The sequence below is a fragment of the Nannobrachium achirus genome (genome assembly GCF_963921795.1).
Source record: "Nannobrachium achirus genome assembly, chromosome: 2".
NCBI lineage: Eukaryota > Metazoa > Chordata > Actinopteri > Myctophiformes > Myctophidae > Nannobrachium > Nannobrachium achirus.
In genome coordinates, this window is record NC_137811.1 from 62,664,673 (window position 1) to 62,673,351 (window position 8,679).

Sequence of the window (8,679 nt, forward strand, 5' to 3'; positions counted from 1 at the left end):
CTGTGGAGGTTTTGATACCCAAACACACTTAAAAACAAGGCGCCAAGGCAAACTGCACAAAATAAACTGGTTATAGGCTTGTTAGGTATTTTGTTATGATTAATATCAAGCTTTTATCAATTCATATTGATTGTTAGATATGAATTATGATACATAACTATGATTCATTTATTAGGTTATATTATGTGAACTACTGTCTGAACTTACAGTAGCCTATAGGAGACCATGTTTTGGTTGCTTGCTTGATTGCTTGATTGATTGATTGCTTGCTTGCTTGATTGATTGATTGATTGATTGATTGATTGATTGATTGAAGACTTATTAGAAGTTTGCATAGAAAAAGGTACAATTTCATGACGGTACAGTTCACTGGTACAAGGTCTACTAAATGGAGATCCTAGAAAAGACTAAGCTTATTTCCACAGGAAACCATTTAAGTATCTCATATAGTCCTACCATTGAATGACAGACGAATAGAACACAGTACTATGCAGTAGATATATAATAGTCAGTAAAAAAAATTAAAGAACAAAAAACAGTAAGTTTATACAAACAGAAAGTATATACAAAGAACGGGCAGGGGAGGGTAGGCCTGAGCTGGGCTAGGTTTGTTTTTACCAGTTGCGATTGTACTGTAAGTTCTGGCTAGTGGAAACTTACTAGGACCTTGTCTCTGTATTCTTGTTATGATATGGGAACGAATGAATGAGTCCCACGATCCAACTGTCATGTATTGTCTTATATACAATCTCTGACCACCATTTTGTCAGAGAGATGCTCCGACCGTGATACGGATTGGATGTGTTGTTGTGGCCTACTCTGGTTTCTCTCATGTCTTATTTCTTTGAATTAAAGGAATAAGAGTCTTTGAATTTTTCTATTAAGGCTATCATGCTTAACCTTCCATCTCTGCCGCTGATCACTTTTTAAGTGTGGGTTGGCTCATGCAGTAGCTGACAGAGTACAGCATCTTGCAATGGGCCTGGTGTACAAGATACACTACACCACTAAGATACCCCAGACAAAATACTTCCAAAACGTCAAGGATGTTCACAATTACAACACCAGATGCAGCTCCACAGATCACGTCCAACCCAGAGTTGGCTCAAACAATGGGTTAAATTTGTTCTCCTGCTATGCCGCAAAAATGTGGAACGCCCTACAGAAGGCCTTAAAGGAGTAGTTCACCCCCAAAATGACTTTTTTTCTATTGATTACTCATGCCATGGAGACTATAGAGTTGTCGCATTCCTAAGACAAAGATTTGATAACAATAAATTTACCCCCATTCGTTCCGGATGGTGACCCGTTTCGAAACGGGTCACTATCCGGAATCAATGGGGGTAAATTTACTATTTACAATTTTTTGTCTTAGGAATGTGACAAAAACCAGAAAATATTATTGAACTCTACTCTCCATGGCATGAGTAATCAATAGAAAAAAAGTCATTTTGGGGGGTGAACTACTCCTTTAAAGGAGTGTAAATCCCTCTGCTCTGAAAAGTCACTTACAGGTGGCTGCTACTCAAACTTTCTTTCTACTGTAAATACCATTTCATCTTAATTTTGTTTTTTGTAAAAAAAAATGTTTTTTATTTTTTATTTATTTTGTATGATATTTTATGCACAATACTGTGTTTTATTTGTCTGTCATTCGATGTTATATGAGTTAAAAAAGGACCCCAACTGAAACAAGCTAAAGGCTTTCTTGTGGTGTTTATCCTTTTAGGACCAGTGACCTCTTGTACCAGTGAACTGTACTGTCATGTGCCTTTTCCTCTGCAAACCTCTAATAAAGTCTTCATTCAATCAATCAATCAATCAATCAATCAATCAATCAATCACACACACACACACACACACACACACACACACACACACACACACACACACACACACACACACACACACACACACACACACACACACACACACACACACACACACACACACACACACACACACACATGTTGTGTTTCACATACAACCAGACTGCAGCTGTGTTCTTTTTCCCTGGAGACAGGACGCCATCTACTGTAGAGCATGAGTTTTGCCATGTGTTGGAATGTAAATCCTCTTTCCTTTGTCTTCTTTCTACTCATGTCATAGCAGTTTGGTCTTGCATTTGCTTGTATTGTCCATTAAAACATTTTTGTTGTGTAAAGGATATTATAGATAAAAATCAAACCTTGGTTCGAAGTGGAGCGGTGAATCTGAGCGTGCGTGCGTGCGTGCGTGCGTGCGTGCGTGTGTGTGTGTGAGTGAGTGGTGAGTGTGCCTGGCCTGCACAAAACAGCTCCCCTCCTTTAACTAGTGTGTTGTGTGTGGCCACTCAAGGTATTGCCAGGCTACGGACACGGCCAGCCACCCAGCCACCCACCCAGGGACATACCCACGGACATACCTGTCTATTGGGAGCGCTTTCACCGCTCCAAAAATAGTAATGGGATAATATAAACGACCTGCAAGAGCCACCACAACCAAATACAAATGACAGAAAATAAAATGACAGAAAATGTAAAATAGAAACTCACAAATAAAACCTATGTGTAAAATAAACTGAGTCATAATTTACAGTGGTCTGAATGATATGAGGACTTATGGAACATCATTCAAATGTCCCTTTTGGCTCATAGAAAAACCCAGGGTTCAACCCATTAGCCAGCAATCATCACAAAAATGGGCCCAAACCTCTTTGAAAGTAGGCCATCTTGTTTATCCATAACTATACATGTTATCTTTTACATTGTAAGGCAAGATGACATTTTCTTCAGCCATCAGCCAATACTAGGCCTGTTCAAGCTTTTCCAGGTGAGCTAGCAAGTATCAGGGGCGTCACACCAAATTCTGGGTACAAGGATTCACTGCGGGCCCCCCATGAATGTTAACTATTGAAAAATAGCAGATATACAAGCTCGGTGCCGCGCTGCGAGCTTGTAGATCTGCTATTTTTGAAAAATCGTGAAAATGTGTGCCAAGAAACCTATGTTTTCATGTCAGTGATGCTCAAACGTTTTCATGTGAAGGACCCCCCCATCTCAAAATATTTAGTTCCAGGGACCCCCCAGAAGCAAAATTTGAGTTACAAATGTTCACTTAAAAAATACATTTAAAGATTTGCGCACATTTTCACGACTTTACAAAAATAGCAGATCTACAAGCTTGCAGCGCGGCACTCGGTGCCGCGCTGTGAGCTTGTATATCTGCTATTTTTCAATAGATAAAGTTACTAGGGCCCCTCCACCTTGGGCCCTGGTAACTCAGTCCCACTTTCCTACCCCATGTGACGTCCCTGGCAAGTATTCTGCTTGCGGTAAACGCTTGTCTATAAGTATTTAGGATGGAGAGGCAGATTTACTGCTACAATTTTTGATATCATGAGAGATACCTCCTTATAAATTCATTACTTTCTTTTTACCGACCAATGAATCTCTTTGGAGTGATTACACTTGTAGCATCTATCTATCTGGATTCTTATTCAACTTAACAGGATGTTCACATCAGCCATAGTACAGTATATACTATGCTATGGCTGATACTAGGGCAGGGGTCAGCAACCTTTTTTGAAATGCATGTTTTTGTTTTCTAGATAGTCAGGACATTGTTATAACGATCACTAGACTCAAGCAATAACCCACCTATCTCCCTGACTCCCCAGTCAAAGTTTTAATGAATGTAGTATTATGTGCAGGAATTTACAGCAAATTAGGTGACTTAATGTAATTGACTACGTTTAAAACAATATTTGATTTTAAAATATAAATCCTCTCTCTCACACTTCTGCCACTGTACCAGTGATCACCCTCCCCTGTGCCAATGTTGGCACCCGTGCCTAGGGTTGCCTACTCCTGTACTACAGAGGCGTCAATTGGGTATGGCAAGCTATGGCAGCTGCCATACCTTGGCTACAGGGGGAAATAATAAAATGTACTTTTCATCGTGCCTGTTGCTATTAAAGGTATGGCAACATGCCTGGTGTCTTGCACGCGCGCCCTCACCAGTCATGTTGCCATACCTTAGCGTTTTCTGAACTGACGCCACTGCTGTACTAGGGTGTTTTGATAGGCTTTGGCAATGGTTCATGGCAGCCTTGAGGAAGCTCAGGTTTTCTAGGAATAACATTTTACTTTAAGTTCTTCCAATGACATAAAATCCATAACTATACCGGTACATGTTATCTTTTCGTCCAGAGCTTTCCTTAATCCCTTGTTGGCCCAAAGCTGAAACCCCAGATCAGTTTTCCTGAGAGAGCTGATCTAGGTTTTGCAGCTTTGGATTAGTTTCTCCATATTTCCATATACAGTAGTAGGTCTAAAGCCAGACAGGACACCTCATGCAAAAGTTTAAGCAATGCAAGTATTTGATTTGAAACTGTATACCTTAACCTGTGCTTTACATTAAAACTATTTGAAACCACTCATACCAACGTACATTTAGCCTATATACGGTATGTCAAATAAATGATTATTTTTGTTTTCTTAATTACTTGATTTCAGCTAAATACATGCAGAGTTTGAGGGGGTAGGTGTTGGCGTTGCAACGTAGATGTGATGTGAGGGTCGCGTATCGGCCCCAACTCTAGTATCTCCTAAGAAGCGAAGACATATTCTTCAGCATTGAAATCAACCCAAAGCAACAAGGGGTCTTTTCTTATCCACTCAGCAAATCTGCCCAGAACTATTGTCATTTGATTATTTATTTGTATATATAGACTATATATTATTTTAAGCTTTATGGTGGGACGTTTCCTATTCCAGATTCCTATGATATTGCTCTCTGGAGGGGAGGGGATTAAAAACATTGCTGGAAATGAATTCAGACATCAGGTAAAGCAGAACATTCAGAAAGAGAGAGTCCTATTCACTTCACGTGATATTTAATTAATCAGAGTAGAATCATCATTCATTCTTCCTGGCAATGATTCCTTTGATGTAAATCTAAATGTGCGAGTAGTGCTAGTGCTTATGGTCACCGATCTGAGTTGTAGTCATATCGTGATGCCCCCAGTCATCTGGGTACACTGTGAATGCTTCCTGTACAGGGCTCACAGGAAGGTTTGTAGCTGAGGCCCCTGCATACTGAATGTGGCTCTAACTGTCCTCCCCACACGCACGCACATTTAATATATTTACTTGTGTTCACATTTAACCAGAAATTCTTGAACACAAACAATAGTAGATGCACAAACTTGGGAAACTCAACAACTTACTTAATCCTCTTGGATCCCTGTGGCACATAAGGCTGTGACTGTCTGCTTCCATCTAGTCCTATCCTGTGCTGCACGTTGTGCCTCTCCTCATGTTAGGTTAATTGCCATCTTCAGTTCTGAGGTCACAGCACTTCGCCAGGTTGTTTTTGGCCAGGTTCCGAGCCATTTGAGCCATCTGTGTTTAATTTCCAGCACCACATTTGCGAGAGTTTGTCTTTTTGTACAGGTCCTTGTTTGAGTACTTTTCTGGCCAAAAGATGCAACATATCTTCCTGAGACACCCATTTTTTAATGAATTGACCATTTTCATGTCGCTGTCAACCACTCACCAGCATTCTGAGCCATACAGCAAAACAGACTTAACACTGCTGTACAGTTGGATCTTGGTTTTCAGGCTCTATTGCTTAGATGTCCAGATGGTCTGGAGGCTTGCAAAATGTGCTGCAAGCTTTTCCGAGCCTTATACTTTCCAGATACTACTCAATATAACCAAGAGAGTTACCATCCACGGTGATTGGTGCATGTGGTGTTGAGTTTGTGCACATCACTTGGGTTTTGGAGATGTTCATGTTCAGACTAATCACTGTGAATGCTTCCTGTACAAGGCTCACAGGAAGGGCTGCTGTAGCTGAGGCCACTACTGATACCGCCTGTGGCTCTCTGTCACACTGAGGTCACAGGATATGGTCTGCCTTCCTTGAAAATGTTCGGTGAAGCTGAGAAGTGTGTGACCACAGCATGGTGGAAAGTGACATTGAACTGTCTCTAACCATCCTCCACACACACGCACACACGCAATTATTTTCAGTCCACTTTTCGGCCTACATTTTTTAAGGAGTCTCCATATATGGGCATGTTACGTGACGCCCTCCGATCACCTTTTACACACCCACATGGAAATTTGAATATAGGATATAAATATGAATAATAATAACCTGCTCTGATTAAGGCTCTGGCCAAAACTCACTAGCAGCCGGAGGATTAAAGGAAAAGATCCTGAGCCAACCGCCTTACATCCTTATTTATTTATGGAGTGCGAACCCATTTATATGTGTCATGGAGTTCTGTGTGCCATACCCAAAGATGGAGTCCACGCCAGTCTTTGATGTTAGTATTATGACATCATGTTGATGACTCCTGAAAGGAGCCTCCTGTTTCTGTAGTGCCGGCTTGATCAACCATCATGTACAAGTACAGCCTCTGGACATGACCCCAATTTAAACTGAGTGCCAACTGCCAAGCAGGGAGGCAGACACTCTAACCACAAATCCACTGAGCTGGTTGAGTGATATCAAATATCTATTGAATCAGGCAACATAAAAAAATGTCTGGAGTGCACACAAAAACCAGAGTAATAATAATAATAGGCATTAAAATGACCACAAGAAGTGTTTTGAAGTGAAATACCAGTTTAAGCTGTTGCCAAATCTCCTCCAGCATTGATGCACAACAGAGTGCTGTGCGCATGTGTACCTGCTGTTGCACAACTTTTGGAAGAAACCATCGCTCTATGGAAATGGGGTGTGTGAATGTTTGAGGTATGATCTACGACATAATTAGAATAATATGTTTGATAATATAAAATGATCATACCTTCAGATCATAATAACATGCATATTATACAGTAAGTACAATTAGAGTACTATAACATTTACATTTAAATCCAGATATCAGAAGTCTGGTGGTACCAACAGCTGGAATAGGTATGATTCCACTGCATGTGCTTATCATAGACCCCCTACCAGTGCCTGAGGTGTAGTTAAACTAGCAAATGGACACAACAGGAAATGTTGTCAGCTAAATACTGTAAAGACGTTCCATAGGCTCTACCTTTTTTGAACTGAAGCCTCTTTTACCCAGCACCCACCAGTCGATGTGCGTTACTATGAAAGGGACTCAATGAGTTGAGCGACAGCAAGAGAAGATGGACAGAATTGGTATCAATGGACAATGGAAGAAAAAAGCCTCTATTATTGACACATTACTCTTCTTGGTGAGAGAGTCTATGACAACAATCTACTTAATCCACCGATCTATTTCATAAAATGATTTCTATTATTGTATCTATTTAGCAAAATAATGATTATTATTATTGTTATTTTAGCTGCTTCTCATTGCTGTTATTTCCGTCCATCTGTTCTGCAGTGCATGTTAGTCCTCACCTCTGGCGTATCTTCATCACAACCTTTAGAGAAGACCTGCAGTCCTGGGGATTATCTCACTCACAATGGGATCTGTTGCAACAAGTGCTTTCCAGGTACTGGCATTTATTCTACTGCACGTTGCTGTACACATCTGTTCAACAAAACCAAGGGGAGCAAATGATGTACCTTGCCCACTCACTATTGTTGGTATTACACAATACTATCCAGCAATAAAATGGCATCGCCAAGAGACCCTGTGCCTGTGGACCCAGGTTAAGGGTCATTCCCACCGAGCAAGATAAAGATAAAAAATATCTTTCTCAATTGAAGTGGATGGTAGTGGAATGGTAGCGTCCAGTGTGGACACTACCATCCACTTCAATTGAGAACGATATTTTTTATCTTTATCTTTCCCGATGGGAATATACTTTCATCTATATTAGGTACAAAAGTAACTATTGGAGAGATTCTGTGAGGTCTAAATGTATTCAACTGCTGCTTTACAGGTTTTAAACTAAAGGAAGAGTGTCAAGCAGAAGGCTATAGGACCGAATGTACGCCATGTGTAGAAGGAACATACCAAATATATTCAAACTACAGCCCCGTCTGTAGACGCTGTACAAAATGCAAAGGTAAATTATTATCAAGCAGCTAAATGTCTATCTCTATTGATATATTATTGTTCTTCCTCATTTGTTGTCATTGTAATTTGTAGTAATAGTGATCTTCTCTCGTTCTCCTCCCCTACAGAGAGCGATAATCGGGTGGAGGAATTGAATTGTACCCGGTACAGAGATGCTGTCTGTCGCTGCAAAGACGGATTATACAAAAAGCCAATTGACTCTGAGACATTTGATTGTCTCGTCTGTACTAAGTGTCGAGGAGAAGGAGAGGAACAAGAACATATTTGTGAGTATCTGAGTAATGACAAAAGCTATTTTCTATGTGATGTACTGTAAATATGCATACTGCATATTCACTATACAGTAGCCTATATTAATTCATTAAGGACGGGACGATATGAACATTTTATGTCACCATTATTGTGACAAAAAAAGTGTGATTTTGCGAATTACGATATAATTGCAATAATCAAAATATCTCCAACATCCATTATCCTGGTGGGGCGGAACATTTGCCAAAAATAGCAGATTTTTCTGCCATTTTTGACAAAGAGTTTGGAAGAGTGAAAAAAAGACTGGATCAAATTAGAGGGTTTTAGTGGTACCAGATATGCAACTTGGCAAATAAAAGGTGAATTGATCCCAGTGCATGACAGAGGATAATTTCAATTAAAATCGACACAATGCAATTATTGCATTGATG